This window comes from Lepisma saccharinum, chromosome 9 (assembly GCF_977018435.1).
Source record: "Lepisma saccharinum chromosome 9, izLepSacc3.1, whole genome shotgun sequence".
Taxonomy (NCBI): domain Eukaryota; kingdom Metazoa; phylum Arthropoda; class Insecta; order Zygentoma; family Lepismatidae; genus Lepisma; species Lepisma saccharinum.
Window position 1 is genome coordinate 30,683,232 of NC_139237.1, and position 20,130 is coordinate 30,703,361.

General features: G+C 35.5%; 1 long non-coding RNA gene across 3 annotated transcripts in view; it reads left to right on the forward strand.

The window, feature by feature from the left end:
* LOC145991982 (uncharacterized) overlaps positions 1–11,722 on the forward strand; it is a 272,221-nt gene extending 260,499 nt beyond the window's left edge. For all 3 annotated transcript variants that reach the window (XR_014442116.1, XR_014442115.1, XR_014442114.1), the window contains 2 exons: positions 6,030–6,086; positions 11,559–11,722. This is a non-coding gene — a long non-coding RNA (uncharacterized LOC145991982). The remainder of the gene's footprint in view (positions 1–6,029; positions 6,087–11,558) is intronic.
* The last annotated feature ends 8,408 nt before the right edge of the window (positions 11,723–20,130 follow it).

Sequence of the window (20,130 nt, forward strand, 5' to 3'; positions counted from 1 at the left end):
AAAGCGAGAAGTTAACCGAACGTTTAGAAGTAAAAAAAGAGAATACTTGAAAAGCAAAATTAACGAAATTGAAACAAACAGCAAAAATAAAAATATCAGAGATTTATATAAAGGTGTAAATGAGTATAGAAAGGGGTGGCAACCTAAAGTAAACTTGATAAAAGATAAAGACGGTGATTTTCTAGCTGACCCAAGCGATATTCTAAACAGATGGAAGAACTACTTTAATGACCTTTTAAATGTCCATGTAGGAGATAAATCAGAAGTAAATGAAATACACACAACAGAACCTTTAGTTCCAGAACCTAACTTGACTGAAGTTAAAGATGCTATTAAAAGGCTTAAGAATAACAAAGCACCTGGCATTGATTTAATACCAGCTGAGTTAATTAAATATGGTGGAAATTCATTAATATGTCAAATTCATAAATTAATTTGTTTAATATGGAATAAAGAAGAAATCCCTCAACAGTGGAAAGAATCCATAATTGTTCCTGTGTTTAAAAAAGGTGATAAAATGAACTGCAATAATTACCGTGGAATTTCTCTACTCTCAACAACATACAAAATATTGTCTAACATTCTTTTAACAAGACTAACACCATATGCTAATGAAATTATAGGTGATTATCAATGTGGATTTAAACGTAACAGATCAACTACAGATCAAATTTTTCACATCAGACAGACACTTGAAAAAAAGTGGGAATATAATCAAAATGTCCATCAACTATTCATTGATTTCAAAAAAGCATATGATTCGGTCAAAAGAGATAAATTATATAATATATTAGTAGAGTTTGGAATACCTAAGAAGCTTGTTCGTATGATAAAAATATGCATCAGTGAAACAGAAAGTAAAATTCGTGTGGGTAATAATATGTCTGACAAATTTATAATTCATGATGGGTTAAAACAAGGAGATGCATTATCTCCATTGCTCTTTAATTTTGCCTTAGAATATGCTGTTAGGAAGGTAAAAGAAACTGAAGAAGGACTAAAATTAAATGGTGTGACTCAGTTGTTAGCATATGCAGATGATGTAGACTTACTGGGGGATGATATAAATACAATTAAGAATAATGCTAAAATATTTTTCAAAACTGCTAAAGAGATAGGTTTGGAAGTTAACAAAGAGAAAACTAAATATATGCTTACAGGCCGAAACCAAGTGTTAGGTAATAATCAAAATCTAATTATTGATAACAACTCGTTTGAAACAGTTTCCAAATTCAAATACTTAGGAGTAATATTAACAAATGAAAATTATATTAAAGAGGAAATAGAAAGTAGGCTTAATTCAGGAAATGCATGTTACTTCTCTCTTCATAAACTTTTGTCTTCTCGTTTAATATCTAAGAAAGTAAAAGTTAAAATATACAAAACAGTAATTTTGCCTGTAGTACTATATGGGTGTGAAACTTGGTCCCTTACATTTAAAGAGGAACATAAATTGAGAGTATTTGAAAATAAGATCCTTAGGAAAATATTTGGACCTAAAAGGGATGAGGAGACAGGTGAGTGGAGAAGGTTACATAATTTAGAACTACATAATTTGTATTCATGTCCAGATATTATTAGAATAATTAAATCAAGAAGACTTAGGTGGGCAGGCCATGTGGCACAAATGGGAGAGGAAAGAGGAGTTTACAGGATTCTTGTTGGGAAACCAGATGGTAAGAGACCTGTAGGAAGGCCAAGACGAAGATGGAGGGACAACGTTGAGATGGACCTAAAGGAAATCGGTAGGGATGGAAAAGAGTATATAGATCTTGCTGAAGATAGGGACAGATGGAAGGCCTGTGTTGCTGCAGCCATGAACCTTCGGGTTTAAGAAGGCTAGAGAGTTAGTTAGTTAGTTAGTTAGCTCTAGAAGGAATTCTAAGCTGATTTAATTTTTCAGATCATGGAATATCACAGCAGTTTTTCGAATGAAGAGGAAAATTTTGAAACCAAAATCGCCCATTCGGATTCCAAAAGTCCAGTCGAGCAAACACAAACACACAAACAAAATACAAAAACACACAAAAAATGTTTTAGAAAGAAATTTAAAAGTAAAATTTACAGTCCAAAATAAAGTCTTACTTTCTTGAATGAATGAAAGGTAAGCACACTGTAGCAGAATACCAAAGAATGCGTGCATATCTACTTGTACTGCGTTTCTCGCATCCCAATGAAGATACCTTTTTCCACTAGATCAATATAAATAATAGTACAAACCGTGATAATTTACAAAATGTTACTGTTGTGAAAAAGTTCAAAACACTACAGTTCCGACTGGGTTTCTCTTTTTCCGTTTTACTCCAGGCAAGCGAAAAACTATATTGAGTGATCGTGTGTGGACGTTGGAGTTTCCAGGGATGTATTTTATTTAATTTAAATTCTCTTTGGCAAGAAAATATCTTCCCAAATCGGTTCCATTTTCATTACTGGATGTCAGGTGATTGTTCTGATCAATATCCTCTACATTATCCTTTAGCGATTGTCCTGAATGACGTCATCTTATTCTCCATCATCATTATCATTTGTAATAACGTCTTCAGCTTCCGAGCTGTCGTCAAACCATTGCAGAATACATAGTTTACCACTGGAAATGATGGTTTGTATTCTTCTCCCTCGATAACACGAATTGGCGCGTGGGCTATTATGTAGCCCTGACCCTAACAACGCAGAGTACCTAACACTTAGAAGTGTGTAAGCACACTTAAAACTTAGAAAGAAAAGACTCATCAGATGGCATTGCGTGTCAAACAAATCTGTTGGTCTACATATGTGTCCCGCGCGCCTGTTCTGGGTTAACGAATCTCAGATAGGCCTTTAGTAATATCACCTGATTCCCGTAAATATAAAGACATACAACATGCATTCCAATATCCAGGATGTCTTTTTCCACTCCCCCTCCCTAACCTCCTATCGTAATCAATCCTTACTGTTCATGCCCTCCCGGTCATCGATGACCTCGAACGACATCAAGATCTGAAATGTCGCTATAAATGACGATTCTGCAATCATTTATATTTTTGTTTGTCCAAAGGAGAAAAACTGAAAATTTTGAAAAACTCAGGAATGTAAAACTTGAGGGAAAGAAGTAAAAGAAACGGGGGATACTACAGCTAAGGGTATTTCATAAAAAAGGATGGATGGACTCCTTATTTTACTTTTTTGTCAAGAACGAAACGTTGCAGGTTCAAATCACCAAATTCACCAAATTATGCCAGTAACTTTAAACTTGGAAACATGTAATCCCCTCTATCCTGTATCTCTCCCTTAGTTTCTGTGTTTCATTTTTATTATGTTTTGTTTCATTTTTATTATGTTTGTTCATCTCTGTAACTCTTTTCTATAAAGTTTCCTTCCCTTTCTCTGTTGAAAGTTTTATCCAGTTTCACACCCTTGAAAATAGACCTCACTTCCAGAGACAGGTTACCCGATTTGACCATTCTTAAAAAATTCCAAAACGTTCTCATGCCCGTGACATGAAAGAAAATTATCGTATGACGCATTGCTATACACTCCACCTCGAGGGTCAACCAGCTTTCATCAACACAGCAAATTCTGCTATGTGACTTTGCGACGAAGAACCATTAATCAGGAATCTCTTAAGACATTAATTGATTGATTGATTGATTTAGTTTATTGTCCTTCTTGGCTAATTTGCGAAGATGGGGATGAGTGATGAAATGATGAAATGTATAAATGGACATTCACAAACAAACAAGCCCGAGCGGGATTCGAACTCGGGACCCTTGGAGTCACAGCGCGATGTCCTAACCTCTAGACCACAGGGTGCGGCAAGACAATAATTCAGCCTGTATCAATTTTGCGAGGTTAATCTTCCTACTTGTGTGATCAATTTCATGGTATAAAAGAAATACACATACTTAAAAAAGAAACGAATGTGATCCTAAAGTCTATTGTGGTCGTTCCAGATAGAGTAATGAGATTTGTTTATCACCTCCCGTCTTCATCTTGAATGTCTACTTTACAATTAATTTATAATAGTGGGTGAATGAGTGAGGGGCTACAAGAATAATCATCTACTCTATCCTGCTTCCAAATGAAGATGAGCTTTCCCACAAGTGTAGTATTTGGATATATAATTTTTCAAACATTTTCCCCGGAATTTTTCTCCATTCTGAAAATGTAAAATTTGACACTCTATTGCCTTAGTAATTACAATTCCTGGCTTTCCTTAAACCGTTTTGTTACACTCAACAAGTCATAAAATTCTGCAGAATTGTAGAAATATGACAGTGTAGTAATTAGAAGCAACTATAAATAAATTTTACATCATCTCTGCATGAATGAAAGCAACACCGTATCCATGAAATGTGAAATAACCCCTGTTAGAATAGTTGCACCTTTACACTTTTCCTATCTCGAATTCATTGTTTATTCTTTCAACAAAGCAACATTTTTATAGTTTTCAACGAAAATAATTTAATAAGAAGTAGAAATTACGATATGCTGAGAAACAGATGTAGTTTTTTTAGATGTGATCTCATTTTCATTTATCCAGTATAACGTCATAATCTAACAATTATAACGTCATAACTTATTTACGTATAACAAGATTTCGTACCAAAAATCTTGAAAATGAAAATCAAATCCAGCCTTAATTCCTTACCGTTGCGCAAAAAGATACATCAGAAACACGAACATTAAAAAATGGCGTTGTGAACGAAGATTAAATTGATTATGATAATCCATCCAAAGTTCTGCTTTCAAATGTTTGACAGCATTCCTTCCATTATGTGTGCACGGACACTACCAGCACGCTGCTGCTATTTGGGATCTCATTTTCAAATTTATAGGCCTCCCGATGGTACAGTGGTAGCGTCATTGCCTTGAAATCAAGGGGTCGGGGGTTCGATACCCGGTTAAAGTACATAGTGGTTAGGATCGCACTATAAACTGAAGGTGCAGTCCCGATTAGCGTTTCTGTGCATAAAGTGGACTTAAAATAACAAATCAATCAATATTTTCTTATTTATGGTCAAATGCTGCAATAGGGTTCAACTGACAGGCTTTTGTTTGGACAAACATACAAGCAATTATTTCATTGCATTTGAATAATGGCAGCTAATTTCTGCTTGATATACTAATGTACTTCACAATCACAGGTGTTAAAACACACAAAAATATACGGGTAAAGGTATCAATCAATTGGCCTTCTGCAGCATTCGTTCTGTCATTTCGTTACGTACGGAATATATGCACATAATTCACAACGCCAGTTTGAGTATGTATTTCTTCCGGTAACTGGAAATGAAGTGAATGATCAATATCAGGCATAATCAGAATCTACAGTGCAAGAGGTTGATGTGTCTTTCCGAGGAAGTTTTGAGGAGCTAAGCCCCGTCTGCAACCTATAATTATCAAAGCTGTATAAAGCCTCCACTAACCATGTGTGGGTTGTGTGCAAAGATGTGTTCAAACATGATCAAATCTTGATGCACATGTTAGAGTGTTCAATCTGCGAATGGCAATGTCCCATGTTGATGGTAGTTTCTAAATCGATGAATGTTCCTTTAGCATGGTCAGATGTCCGATGAGCAGAACATGCTGGGCAAATAGGCACAGCAACACCATGCGATTTATGGCACTATCTTAACCCAAACGCTCCTTGTTTTATAATTGTACTGAATTGTTTGTTTCTTGAATGTTCACACTTTGTATGCCAATCATTATTTTTAATTTTTAATGAAGAGGTTCATAGTAATTTTTAATAATGTGTTTAGGGTTCCTTGTGCAAGTCCCTGTACTAATATATTCAAATTTCGTGTGTACGCAAACTTACAACTAATAAATATAGAAAACAAATTTTAAATATTAAGATTCAAACTTAATTTATTTCAATAATTTTACATAACTTTAATAACTAAGAAATTTAATAATAGTAGTCATAGAAATATAAGAAATATATCTTAAAAGTACTACATAAGTTTAGAGAATTCAATTAGATAATTAGCAGTGATTAAAATTTTAGTAAGCCGAAACTGAAAATACATTTTTCCGTACAATTACAGAGTGAAGGTGATGAACATTGTTGCGCACCTCTGTATTGCACGGGTATGGGTATGTAGGTGAGCATATACATTTAAATCCATCATATGACAATGTAATATATTTGGTCTATTACTGTCAAGGAATCACTCTGCAGATTTTGTATCTTTTAACAGTGTGAGGTAAAATTGTAAAATGTAACTATATTTTAGTTATTAGCGTGTAAAGAGTCCATGCCCGTTTCGCCCTACCTCATTTCATCTAACTTATTATAAGCACACAAATGAATTTCGAGTGTGAGACTATCTGAGCATTTTAGTTACAGTGGCTACTCCATCAAGAACAATCACATGAACCAAACTTCATGAAATGATATTGTCTGTTGTCGATAAGAAAGACGCACGTGAGAGGAGGTGAACTCACGCACAAGAGCGTGATGTCTACAGCGCCAGTGGCGGATGAAGGGCTGAGCGACTGCATCAGGCGGGATCCTCGGTGGGGGCCAAATCTATGTGCCTTCGGTGAATAGCGCAAAAGTCTTAATTTTGGTAAAGGGTGGCTATTTTTTTTAAGTTTGTTACAACCGTATGTTTCATATTGGAAACAATTATAAGAAATGGAAAGAGAGAAGTTTCCAAAAAAAAAAAAAAAACAGATGGAAACTCAGAGTAAATTAACATAAATTTATTGTAAGAGAAAAAGTGTGGTTTTACTGAAAATAATGTAGTGGAGAAAGTTAGTAACATGTATGATATGTATATAAAAAAATAATGGATCCAAAGGAAATATAAAAGTGGATTTCATGCTGAGTATGTTCAGATATACAGTCAATTGTTAGGTTCCAACAAAGAGGTACTCAAGAATGTAAAAATGCTCAATACTGCCCTTTTTTTTATTTGTACCATTATTGTTATTTTGATATTATCATGCAGGTATTATATAAATGCATTTACGTATACAATCAACAATTTTCCAGTAGTTCTTAAAATGTTTAAAAATAATACTTATTAGCAGTAACATGATCAAGGTTTTCATTGGGAGTGGAAAGTATTATGGAGGTGCCGTCAAAAATTCCCCTCGTACAGGTGAAAAATTTATCTTGAGCTCTCCCTGGACAGAGCTTGCTATTTCAGCGTGATCAAATGCTGTTTTTTCTATGGACGTGCTTCAGTCCGCTGCCCACTGCAGAGAACCTGCTAATTGTATTGCACACTATTAGAGAGCACCAGACTGAGAATGACAAATTATCCACTTCGTGCAAATATCAATAATGGTTTTCAATTTTTGTGGGTAATCTGTAAGACAAGGAGAGAAGGTAATTGACCTTTTAATATTCTCGTGCTGTAGAAGATAGATAAGTTAAATAAGAAACTAACTGTCTTCTTATGTACCAGTTGTAACACAGTAGAAAAAGAAATAATTAAAAATTTAAATAAACGAACTATATGTAAATTACCTCCTAACATTCTACTTAATTTATTATAATACTTGAGTTTTTATGCAAAACAAAGAGAGATTGTTAACCCACAAGTAGATTAAGGTTAAAAAGTTTTAAAATTTTACAAAATTTTAATTCAACGTTACTTTGACATGGAATTATCCATATGTACACACACAGTGTGTACATGTGCGTGAGTGTGTGTGTCTGTGTGTGTGTGTGTGTGTGTGTGTGTACATTGATTAGAGAGACAGAGCGAACACTGAAAATCATGCAAACAGAAATAGTATGCAATTGGTACATCTCACTACAAGACCGGATACTGGGTTCAGATTTCGGCCTGAGCATGGATGTTTATGAATGTCCATTCATCAATTCCATCATCCCTATCTTCGCAAAGTAGCCAAAAGTGGCAAAAAAAATTAAGTAAAGTAAAGCAAACCAACTAATCAATCAGTCAAGAGTATGCAATTGGCGATAACCTGAGGCGTCATAATAAGGCGACTTCAGCGACATTGAACCTTTCGAGAGCGAACGGTGTTTGGAAGTAAATTCAGCCTTTTATTCACCCGATACTCAGCGACCATTCATCCACTTCCAATTGAAATGCCGAATTTAAATTGGAATTGCGTTTCTCTTGCTCACTGAAATATGTTTCTTCTCTTTGTTCAAATGTTTTGTACACTGTATATTCTAACGCTAGGCCTTCGACAATCCCGTCCGCCGCCCCTCATGGATGAATGATTCGCACCACACAGATCTAGACAAATATTTAGATCATTTTCTGAGTGTTGCCTCTGATTATACAGCATCTCCTCCAACACCGTCAGACACGCCATCACCATCCTCCGATCACCCGCTCCCGAACTATCCTTCATGCATACACACAATTTCAGAAATTATAAAAAGATTACGAAAAATATCTTACCCGTCGACGACCACTCCCAAGAATCAAACCCACAACCCCCTCATCGTAATTCCACAAGCAATATTCCCATCACTATTTAGCGGGGTAAACAGAGTGGTATATTGTTTCTTTGCCAATCTGTAAAGCAAAGCTTAAATTGGCACGATTTAAAGAAAAATTAATGCTACCTGTGTTCCTATCCGACCTTGCCCTTCTTGGAAGATATAAAGTCACGCACAAATTTCCAGGAGCTTTCCTTTGCGCACATCAAATATTAAATTTCCATCCTCTTCAAAGGATACTTCATGCCTATACAACAGGTCCAGATCCTTTTTGAGAGGAAGCACTTGTTGACTGAACCAGTTCAGGAGCATATTATATTTAAAAGAAGAACACTAGTGCTACAAAGCTTGATACCTTTGATCCAAAATACTTTTAATATAATAAGGTGAAAAAGTAATATGTTTCATGCTTAATGTAAAGAAAAGGAAAGTTAATTACAAAAAGAGAACGTGTTGTCATGATTTACATCCACACAAATCCTGCTGTCAAAAAATAAATTAGATAATTTTTCAATTACTTTTGGATGAACGTTTCCTTTGTTGTCTAAATGTACAATTAAGATATACCTTCGACAATTATAATTACGTACTGAAAACCTTTGGAGGTTGGTAGGGTACCAAGTATGTCTACATAATTTCTTTGACATAATTTACTTACTCTTTAGGACCAAGGAGTATTGAAAGTCCTAACATATTTTTCTTAAGACTTTTGAAACATTTCCACTCTCACTAGGGACTAAATATCTACCTTGTCTTTCTGCTACAGAACTGCCCTTAACCAGCTTGAACTACAAAATAGTTATTTATTAGTGTCTGCTAACTTTAACATTATACTTTCCTGAATGAAAATCTGAACTTGGTCTAATGCGTTTTGCTTAAAGGCACAATACAAATTTGTGCATACATTTTTTTTCAAATAGTTTGAAAGAACAATTAATGCTAGGAATTTAGAAAAATATGCAAGGATTCATACTAATTTAAAGAAATTTCGAAGATTTTTATGGGTTTGTATTTGCGTATTTTCTTCGATTCGGACTGGGTCAATTTTAATTCCCGTTGTTAATAATATAAGGATTAAGACTGCAATTTCATTCCTTAGAAAATTTGGCTTGCTAGGAGAAATAATAATACTAAATTTTCTCTTTCGGCCTGCCACTATTTACAAATGTTTGGAATGGAACTCTCTGTCCCTGGAAAATTTAATTCGACAAAATTTCAATGATGAAAAGTTCCTTTAATAACTAAAAAAAACAAAAATATATTCATGGGTCCGGTCGCCCGATAAATTGTTCACATAAAGAGAATAGTAGGAAACTGGAAATGCTTTTTTGCAGTGAAAAAAGCATACGGAACTGCTAGCAACCCCCACCCCCTAACGATGTCTATGGTTCTGATTTTTCCCAAACACAGTTAGCTCTCATAAGGTATGCATTCGGATGGTTACTGAATACTGAATAAATATTAATTATTCTCTTACCTTTTCTCTCCCCTCCACCTTCCCCAAAATTTAAGACTAAAGAGGAAGCTGGATGCTACGACGCTGGACGCCAAAGAAAATGTTGCGCTCCTCGCAGCAGTCACACGTAGCAAAATTTTCTGTCTTCACACATCGATCTTTTAACAAACCACACGAGAACACTACAGTGAGACTTAAGGGTTAATGAAACAACTTGTGTTTTATATATGTATATAACTTAAACTTGTTGTTATTTCACATGTAGATACATCAGTATTAAAGAGTTCTGTACTTAACGACGATGAAGTAGGCAAAATTCAAAAATGTATAATTCTAACATTAATATATTTTTGAGCTCATATATATACTTATTAACGTTAAAATAAGTGAAACTATGGCTAATAATAATAATAAATAAACATGTGAGAATGTAAGAGCTATTATACATTATTCGTTAAACAAAAATGTAACAAATAATTATAATGGTCAACTAGATGTCATTAAAAGTACTAAAGTTGACTAAATCTTCAGTTTTTTTTTTTAATATGAGTCTTTAGTGTACAAAAATATAGTCTTAAAAATATTTATGGCAGAAAAGAAAATGTTTCTAACGACTACGAGATTTTTTTTCTTTTGCATGTGTTACTATTTTTGAAGAATTTATTCTGTTTTACTTCAGTTTGTGGGGAGGAATTTTAGTTCTGATTATATGAGACAACATTGGTAAATTTGTATATTCCTTTCTGAAATATTTTTTAAAATTAATTTATTGTAGAAATTGTATCTATTTTTTTTATATTTATTTGAATATGCAGTTACCATAATTGAGTGTGGTGAACCTAAAGTTTTAGAATGTTGTGATGCAAATAATTAACATATAATGCAACACCTTATTACATCATTATTGTAGGTGTTTTCAAGAGTACACTGGTAAAATATTAACGTCTTGTTTTTCAGTCAGGTTGCATAATGTTTGAGATTCCAACTTAAACGTACGTGGAGATGCAATTAGCCTATGAATGCATCAAGTGATTTTACAACAAGCTGTTGACCTCAACAATTTTTGCATTACTTTCAGCTACGATCACCACTGTTACCGAAATAAACAAATTAGTAAATTCAACAACTAAAAATTAATATGTAAAATAATTAATAAAATATCGTCTCATGTAAGGAAAACAATGTGAAATATGTTCAAATAAGGGACACGAATGCATATACTTACATACCCACACTCACAATAACATTTAATTACATGTATAAAGTTGGTGAAATATAACTGAGGCTATTCATTGCGATTTGAGTACACAATATAAGGATGAAATCATTATGTCTGGTTATTCCCGTTAGAAAATCAACATTTAAGCAATGGTGATTAAATATCAAATACTGATAACCTTGCGTTGATCATCCTGTGAAAAGAATAGTGACTAAAGCTATTTTCTCTACTGAAGCAAACTTAAATTTGAATGGCAGATTCAATTTTTTGCAGCGTTTTCTAGTCGGAGTGCTGCCAGCAAAATTTCCTGAGACTGTAGACTTAGCCAAATTGAATGTGACATATGTTTTGAAGTTTTCCACGCTTTCTATGTTTAAAATACAAATATGAAATTGGTTATTTATAATACTAAATATGATTCGTTATAGCTTTTATATCTGATTTTAATAAGAGTGGATTTTGTTTTCCAGGTTTCCAATTTCAAAATGAAACTGAAGTTTCAGAGATTCACGCACGTTTTGCACTTCCTCAAAATGGAACACACAAACATTAAAGAATTGCCTGTTTTAATATATTTTTCAAACAAATTTCACTTGTAACGACGTTACTAATAAAGGATAATTTACACTAATAATACTAGTATGATTATGTAATTAAAAATTAAATTATAATAAATTGAACAATTCCAAATATTTTCCCCACCATTAACTTTTGAAAGGTTCATATCTTGCTCTCCCAAGGGGAAAAAATCCTTATCCAATTACTTGTGATGCCTAGGACAATAACCTCTCGGTCCACTTTTTTTTTTGCAGGTTTTACTGATGCCCGATAGAGCATGTTAAATATCAGAAAGTGACAGAAATAACTAAAATAATATACCTTCGTGTCTTCTAAGATAATTTATAAGTAATAAAATTAGCGTTCTTACGAGATGTGTGTCAATATTGCAGGATTGATTAATAAAGGATTTCTTAAGAACACGGGATAGTTTGGAACGGAGGTGTAAGTGAAGAAAGCAAATAGTTGCAAATGATTTAATCATGGAAATGAATAGCGTAGATGATACCATTACATAATTACATACCGCTGATGAGATGGAAAGTTTTAGAACATAATAATCGTGTTCAGTAGAAGACTACATATTCAAAGACATCCTGCATGGCTCCACGTAACATGTCCACAGGAATCTGAGCTATTCTTCCATTGTAACATGTCTAGTCGAAAGGAGCTGTAAGGCAATTTCGCAGATTCCTGTAACCATGTTACGTTGAGCTATGAAGGATGTTCCTCGATGACTGCAGGAATCGTTGCTTAGAAAACGGCCATCTACTGGACGTCATATTAAAGATCTTGCCTACCCATTTCGTCAGCGGTACGTAATTTATGTAATGGCATGTTCTGCACTATTTACTGATATGATGAAATCTCTAGCAGTATTTATTCTCTTCACCTATAGCTCCGTTTCAAAATTTCTCCTCTTTTTGACACTCTTTATATTACACCTGCCATGCTCATTTCCTACACACAACATTAGGAGCCTTCTCGATGTGGTAACGTCGTCGCCATGTAACGAAGACATCTTGGGTTCGATACTCGGGGGAAGCAAATAGTGGTTGTGTCTCACTTTAATCTGTAGGTCCAGTCCCAATTAGTGGACAAAAAATAAATCTACACATAACTTCTGAATTCTCCGATAGTGCAATTCCTTTCTAACGTGTAATTTAAATTTGTTCAGTCCAAAGTAGTTCCAAAAAGACAGTTCACGGACCGAAAGTGAGGCTCGGTGAGGCTCGCCTTAATGGACTTGTCTCGTAAGGCAATGAGCCTCATTTTCTGGCAGTGTTGCCAGCTGCTTACTCGAAAAAATCACCAAGGTTTTTTTTGGGTCTAACGTAGCCTCAAGCAAGGAGCTGGCAATTTTGCTTGAGGCTCGCCTTAATAGATTTTTCTTGTAAGGCATAAGCCTTATTTTCTCGCAGTGTTGCTAATATTTTACTCGAAAAAAATCACCAAGGTTTTTTTTTTGGGGGGGGTAAACCAAGCCTAAAACAAGGAGCTGGCAATCTTGCTTGAGGCTTGTTTTACAGTGCATAAAGCAAGAAGCTGGCAACCTTGCTTGAGGCTTGGAGAGAGAGAGAGAGAGAAGAGTTAAACAACCAACAGCTGCCAACACCCCCCTAACCTACTCTAAGCTAACCTAACCTAACCTAACCTAACCTACTCTAACCTAACCTAACCTAACCTAACCTAACCTACTCTAACCTAACCTAACCTAACCTAACCTAACCTAACCTACTCTAACCTAACCTACTCTAACCTAACCTAACCTAACCTAACCTAACCTACTCTAACCTAACCTACTCCAACCTACGTGCGTGTGTGTGTATAATATGTAGCATTATTAACTAGAGAGTGTTGGCAAACCACCTGCAACTAAACAAATAGAGATGCCAATTTTGCTGTAAGATGAAGAGAGAGAGAGAGATTTATGGCTGGCAACAGTAATGAGCGAATGCATCTTATCGTAATTTTCCAACTCCGTATATCGTGACCTTTGTAAACCTCTCTCGGGGGGAACGATGTGCCACACACACACACGCGTGCGCATGTATTGTGATGCAAGCAAACAAACAAAATAATAATAATTGTTGTTTTTTTAGGATTCCTGGCCCCCATAACCCCGCCAGGAGTGCGTGGTGCCCAACCAAAAAAGTAAAGGTTTTCCCGTACGACCTTCGAACGTAAAATTGATTGACGTGGGGGACAAATCTCTTCGGGGGTGTTTTTCAATTTGTATATTTACCTGTGCATACTATTTATTATTAATTTAACCGTGTTCTGTTTGGCATCTATTTCGAGCAGTTTGCCCGGCGGTAAAGTTTTATTGTTTTTAAATTTTTTGATTTTTTTACGCAAGGCCATGATCTTGCGTATGCACGTGGCATTAAGCGTGTCTCGTGAAAAATACACGTGAAGATCAGCTTCCGTACAACCGGCTGGATTTGTAACGCCGCGATAAACATTAACTTCCGTACCGGGCAGAACGCCTGTTCCGGCGGCGTGGAATTCGCGCCACTCCCCAAGTTCACGTTGAAAGGGGAGAGGCCGGCTGCGACCATGACGCTCGGGTAGAGTGACAGTAAGGCTAATCGAAACTGGACCTACAGTCACCAAAAAAAATCGGCAAGGGGGGAGATTTTTCGATAACTTTTTTACTGTTTCCAACGTACTTAGGTTTTTTGATAGACGACAACAACGGAGTCATCAATGAGTAAACATCTGTGAACTCGGTGAACAAGTCAATTTTTTTCAATACGTCAATATTTTTTTTCTTATTTCTTAGTGAATGGGTTATGGATGACTTGCAACGACGAAGGCCTTCTAGCAACACGTACTTAGCTTATGCCTCTTCCACCGAATACTCAACACAAGAGGGCTGTGTTAAATATACAGAACAGCGATAACAAGTGTTTTTTTGGTGTATATTGGCTGCACTGCATTCTGTTTATTGCAAAAATAATCCACAGTGGGTTGGATATTACAAACAATACGAGTCCGAGGTTTGAAAGTGTAATGCCTGGCATCGAATACCTGGTGACTATTTCTGATACATTAAAATTTGAAATATGAGCACGAGATGCAGAAGGAAAACGCTTAATCATCAACGTGTATTTTTATATGTTGGATAAACATGTCGTGCATCCCGTCAGGATAAGCGATGTCGACGATGATGATGCTCGTGTGATTAATCTTCTTCTAATTTCAAACGACTGTCTCAGGAATGTTATGTTTTTTTTCTCTATAAAAAAGAGAGATTTGTGTTGATTGTTTGGTTAAAAAGAATTTCTAATTATTTGTTTTTTTGTCACAAGAATTGTTTGAATTTCAAACATTCCTAAGTGTTTGCTTAAAGATTGATGCATTAACCTGTTAAGAATGTCATATTAATAATACCGGCTCGGAAATGTTATGTTCTCTTCCTCTATAGAAGGTCATATAAATGTGCTAATTGGTTGGTTAGGGGGGGATTTTTTGATTAGTAAATTGAGGTTATAAATACGTAGGTATAAAGGTTTTGCTAATATGGAATGCTAAAGCTTAGTACTTGGCTTTCTCAGAGATTCGAATTTTATTAGGTTAAACAGCATAGAAATTTCACAGCAAGAATTGGCGTATACAATGTATATATTTTGAGAGGGGGGTTATAGCTTTTTATGCTGTACGAATACTGGAAGCTTGACAGTGACAACCAACAGAGTAGGTAAACCTACATCCAGGAACTGGCAACACTAGTTTCTGACAGTGAATTTGAAATAAAATATTAAACAAAATACATGTGTAAGCACTGTGGGTACAAATAGTACCAGTGTTATGCCCCCCAACTCCAACTGAACAACTGGGGAAAATAATTGTACAACAATTTGTACCTAATTGTACAACATACATATACACAGACATAAAAAAAAAAGCCTTCCCGTAACTTACTTCATGTACAATTTATATGATTTTACAACTGTGAAAAGAAAGCATATGTGTTCTGTATGCACATATTTATTCTTATTTTTCGAAGTTGAATGAAAGCACATGTTTTTACGCTCTCGTAATACTAATCTTGCTCCACTGATTTTAAATTGCTTCCATCCGCTTTTTTTCTGTGTTATTTCCGCATGCACGCAACATTCGCTTTCAATAGACAGCAGGCTCCGAGTTTACAATTTATTAAATTAAACAATAATTTATGTAAGAATATACTTGTACTTAACGAACACAAAATAATAAAAGCACATGTGAATGTTTGTGTGTGTTCATGTTATATGACGACTGAGTAAAAAAATAATGTTGACTCCTCGAAAGATAAAGTACTCCACGTCACCAAAAAAATATCTCCTCTTGTCGATAAGTTGTCACGTTGTAATCAAAGGGTTCTGGGTTCGATACCTACTGGATTCCGATTCTATTTTAAACTGTATGCCCAGTCCTCCGATTAATCTATCTGTGCATAGAGTAAACTTAAAAAATCGGTTAATTATTGTTGCGATTAAGGATTAAAAAAAAGAGTGGGTGAAGTCAGATTCAAAAAATGCCACGTGATTATTTTGATTCAATAGCTTCGTCTAGTTTGCTGCATTTTTTGACTGCACTCACGCGTTTAGTTGGTTACACGGTGCAACCTACCTTGTTGATTTTGGGTGTCATGTAGTGTATTTGGTGTCTGCAAAGTCTTAGAGAGGTGTAATATGTGGTGTGGTGTATGACCACGTGGTGAGTGGTTAACTAATCAAATGAATGTTTAAAGCAGCAGACAGGCATTTGTTGAATCTTCTGAACTTGAACACTGCTATTTGTCTACTCGGTCGAATGTTATTTTTTTTCACCAGCCTGACACCGGGATACACCTACACTGCAAAAAAGTGCAGCGTACTAGACGAGGATATTAAATTGCATACTGATCTATTGCATGCTAACCAAACCTCTTGGGAGGTGGGCCACGGGTCCTATGTATGTATGTATGTATGAAATGCGATTTGGGGGAGGCCAAATTTTAAATTTACAGCTTAATTAATCTGCATGCATGCTTAATGTTTGATTTTTTTGTTTCTAGTTCGACATGAGATACGCACAATTTTATTTTTTGAAGTACCTAGGTTAATCTGTGACATACAACTAGCGATCGACACGACCACCTGACACACAGACACAGAGAGAGTGAGCAAATTTAAAGTGTGATCTATCGTGAATTAAACTAAGCTCCCTCACCCACCCACATATAGCCTTACAGGTGACTCAAAAGCAGAAATTGGTCATAGCGTGACAGGTCGATCTATCGTGAACTAAACTAACCTCCCCCACTCATACATACACACTATGTCTTACAATAAGTAAGGCTGCTATATCACATGTAAGGGCTGACGGTTGCCAACACACAAAATCTATTGCAAACTTTATTAACCTACGACATAAGCCATGGACACACGCACACCAAGCCTTCCAGATAGGCTATAAGCAACTCACCTCTTGCAATTGTATAACGGGGGAAAATTAACCTACAGCTGGCAACACTGTTTGAGCTGCTTTCGACGAGTAGTGTTACCAAACGTATTTTTTGCAAATAGGCTCTACAGCTAGAGGCTTTGTCTAACAATTGATTAAATTAAGTACCGAACATTATCGAAAAGCAATTCTGAAAACATTATACTGAAATAACAACTTACCTCATGTAAAAATATTACCTAGTACGGGTTAAGCTGTGACATACAACTAGCGAACGACACGACCACCTGACACACAGACAGCTTATACGCAGTTTTTCCTACACACGTACTGGGTTTAAAAGATAACTTGCAACAACCATTTCACTCACCTCCTATCATATAATAAAATTACCACAGGTTTTTGATACTTGCTGCCAGAACATGGTGGTTTTAGACTGGAAATTCAGCCCGATTATTCTATTTGTGCAAGAGAAAAATGATGATGCCTGCATTTGGAATATATAATTCTTCTTACGGTATTTTGCGTGCCCCCAGTAACCTTGTTTTCGATTCACGGAAGCTATGACGTGTATTTCCTGTTTCGCGAACATACGAGAACCTTTCACAATATCGCATCAGATAATATATTGCAAGAGCGAGTTGGTTGTGTATATAAATCTAGTCTTGGGGAATGGACATGAATATAATGTCAAAATTATTGCATAACTTAAAAAGAATATTTATTGCACGCGCTTTCTAGCAAAGGTAAATGTGGAATGCCCCGGCCCCCTCAGAGATTCGAATACTGTTAGTTAAACAGCAAGCATTGTCATATGGACTGACGATTATTATTTTTTTAAAAAAACAGACCTCGTAGTAAGTTATAACCTGAGCTGTCTTGCAAGTCTCTCGAGTTTGATATCTGGTGAAGGAATATGATGCCACTATAAACTGTACACAAGATATACCCAGTCCCTGGCATGAGATGGACGAGGACCTATACAGTTGTACAATGGTTGTTTTTTATTAAAGCATAGCGCTTATTTACATGTCAGCGCAACATGCATGCAAAAAGGGAGGGAGACCATAACGGATAATTCTTATTTCGATTTCAATATTTTTGCTAGTCACGCTATCTAGACGAACACTGGAAGATGGGCAAAAGCGAGGGAAAGAGAGAAATGTTACCTTTTGCCCCTCTGCCTGTGTGTGATATACTAGTTTTACTGTATCGTGAAGCGAGGCCGAAAATAATTTTTGAAAGCAGTCTCGAGCATCTTCGCGTTCAGCCAACAAGAGAAATAAAACATTACACATGGGTGTGGGGCGCAACAGCCACAGTACGGTAATGTGCATGGATGTTAAAACTTTTGGGTTTTTCTGAATAGACATACATATCAGTTTTGCAGTCTCCAGATGGGACCGGAGCTTACTCTTCATTTGGACAAGGGGGTTCAGATCAACTATAATTTTTGTTCACATCAAAATGAAACAAAGGATTTTACTCCACTGCTTACTTATTCAATATTTTTATTATTGTAAAGAATGGGGCGGTGTGTCTTATTGTATATAGTCTTCCAACAACCACCTCGGGGGGGCGTAAATTTATGTTTCTGCATGTATGCAAAATGCACTTAACTTCTGTTGTGAAGTTTGTTTTGCTGCTGTGATTAAATACTAAACCAAAATCTTATTACATAAGTTTGAAGTATATTTGTTAATACGATCTATATTATATCATCGCTATAGGTGGTCCATATTAAGAATATACTTGTACTTACCGAACACAAAATAATAAAAAGCACATGTGAATGTTTGCGTGTGTTCATCTTATATGACGACTGAGTAAAAAAATAATGTTGACTCCCCGAAAGATAAAAGTTCCTAGTTCGACATCAGATGCATGCAAATTTTATGTTTTGCTCTCCAAAATCTTAATTTTTATGTTTGTGCTATTTGTCATACAGCAGAGGAGAAGAGGGGAGAGAGAGGGGAGGGGGTACTATTAGTGCTATCTATTAGCAAACAATAGAAATAAAAAGTAGGGTCAAACTTTTTCAATACCCAAACATTTTAAACGTTCTTGCGTAGTAATATGATCTAGCTGAAGATGTTTAAAAGAGTACTCTTAGTCGATGAAGCTAATTGCTAGGGCTCTTATATTACTAAAATATTTTTTAATTTACATATTTCTCATACCGCCATATGTTGTTCTAGTTGACTTCTTCCAAAAAAAATGCTAATTAGCGAGAGTTAATTAAGCAAGGCAAGTAAAAAAAAGCAAATAGGACAACATATGGCGGCGTGAAAATATGTAAAAAATTCGATTCAGAGGTGGATCGAATTAAAGTTGGGGGATATTTTGCATTTTTTCCCCTATAATGTACAAAATATTTACCGTACATAATTTTTTCTATTTACAACAGTATAAAATAAGAGGAATGTGTGACAATATCCATATTAATTAGGAAAGTATGTTGTATGCTAGGTTAGCTAATTGTGTCTTCTACAGCTTCACTGTATAGAGGGAAGATGGAAAAAGAGAGCTCTACGGAAACTGACGCTCTTAACAATATTGTACGTCCGTGAAAATTATATATAAATAAGACTTAAGCGTATTATCTGCTTTCATGTCAGATTTTGCCGACCTGTGAGCTGTAGTGTTTAGGTGACAAACGACCTGCTCAAATATGATACTGTTGAAAATATTGTACGCCCGTGAAAATTATATATAAATAAGACTTAAGCGTATTATCTGCTTTCATGTCAGATTTTACCAACCTGTGAGCTGTAGTGTATAGGTGACAAGCGACCTGCTCAAATATGATACTGTTGACAATATTGTACGCCCGTGAAAATTACATATAAATAAGACTTAAGCGTATTATCTGCTTTCATGTCAGATTTTGCCAACCTGTGAGCTGTAGTGTTTAGGTGACAAGCGACCTGCTCAAATATGATACTGTTGACAATATTGCTCGTATATTGTATTGTATAGGAGACTAGAAGCATATAATTTGGCGAAAAAAAACCAAGTAAGGTCATAGAGAATAGTTAAAAAAAATAAACA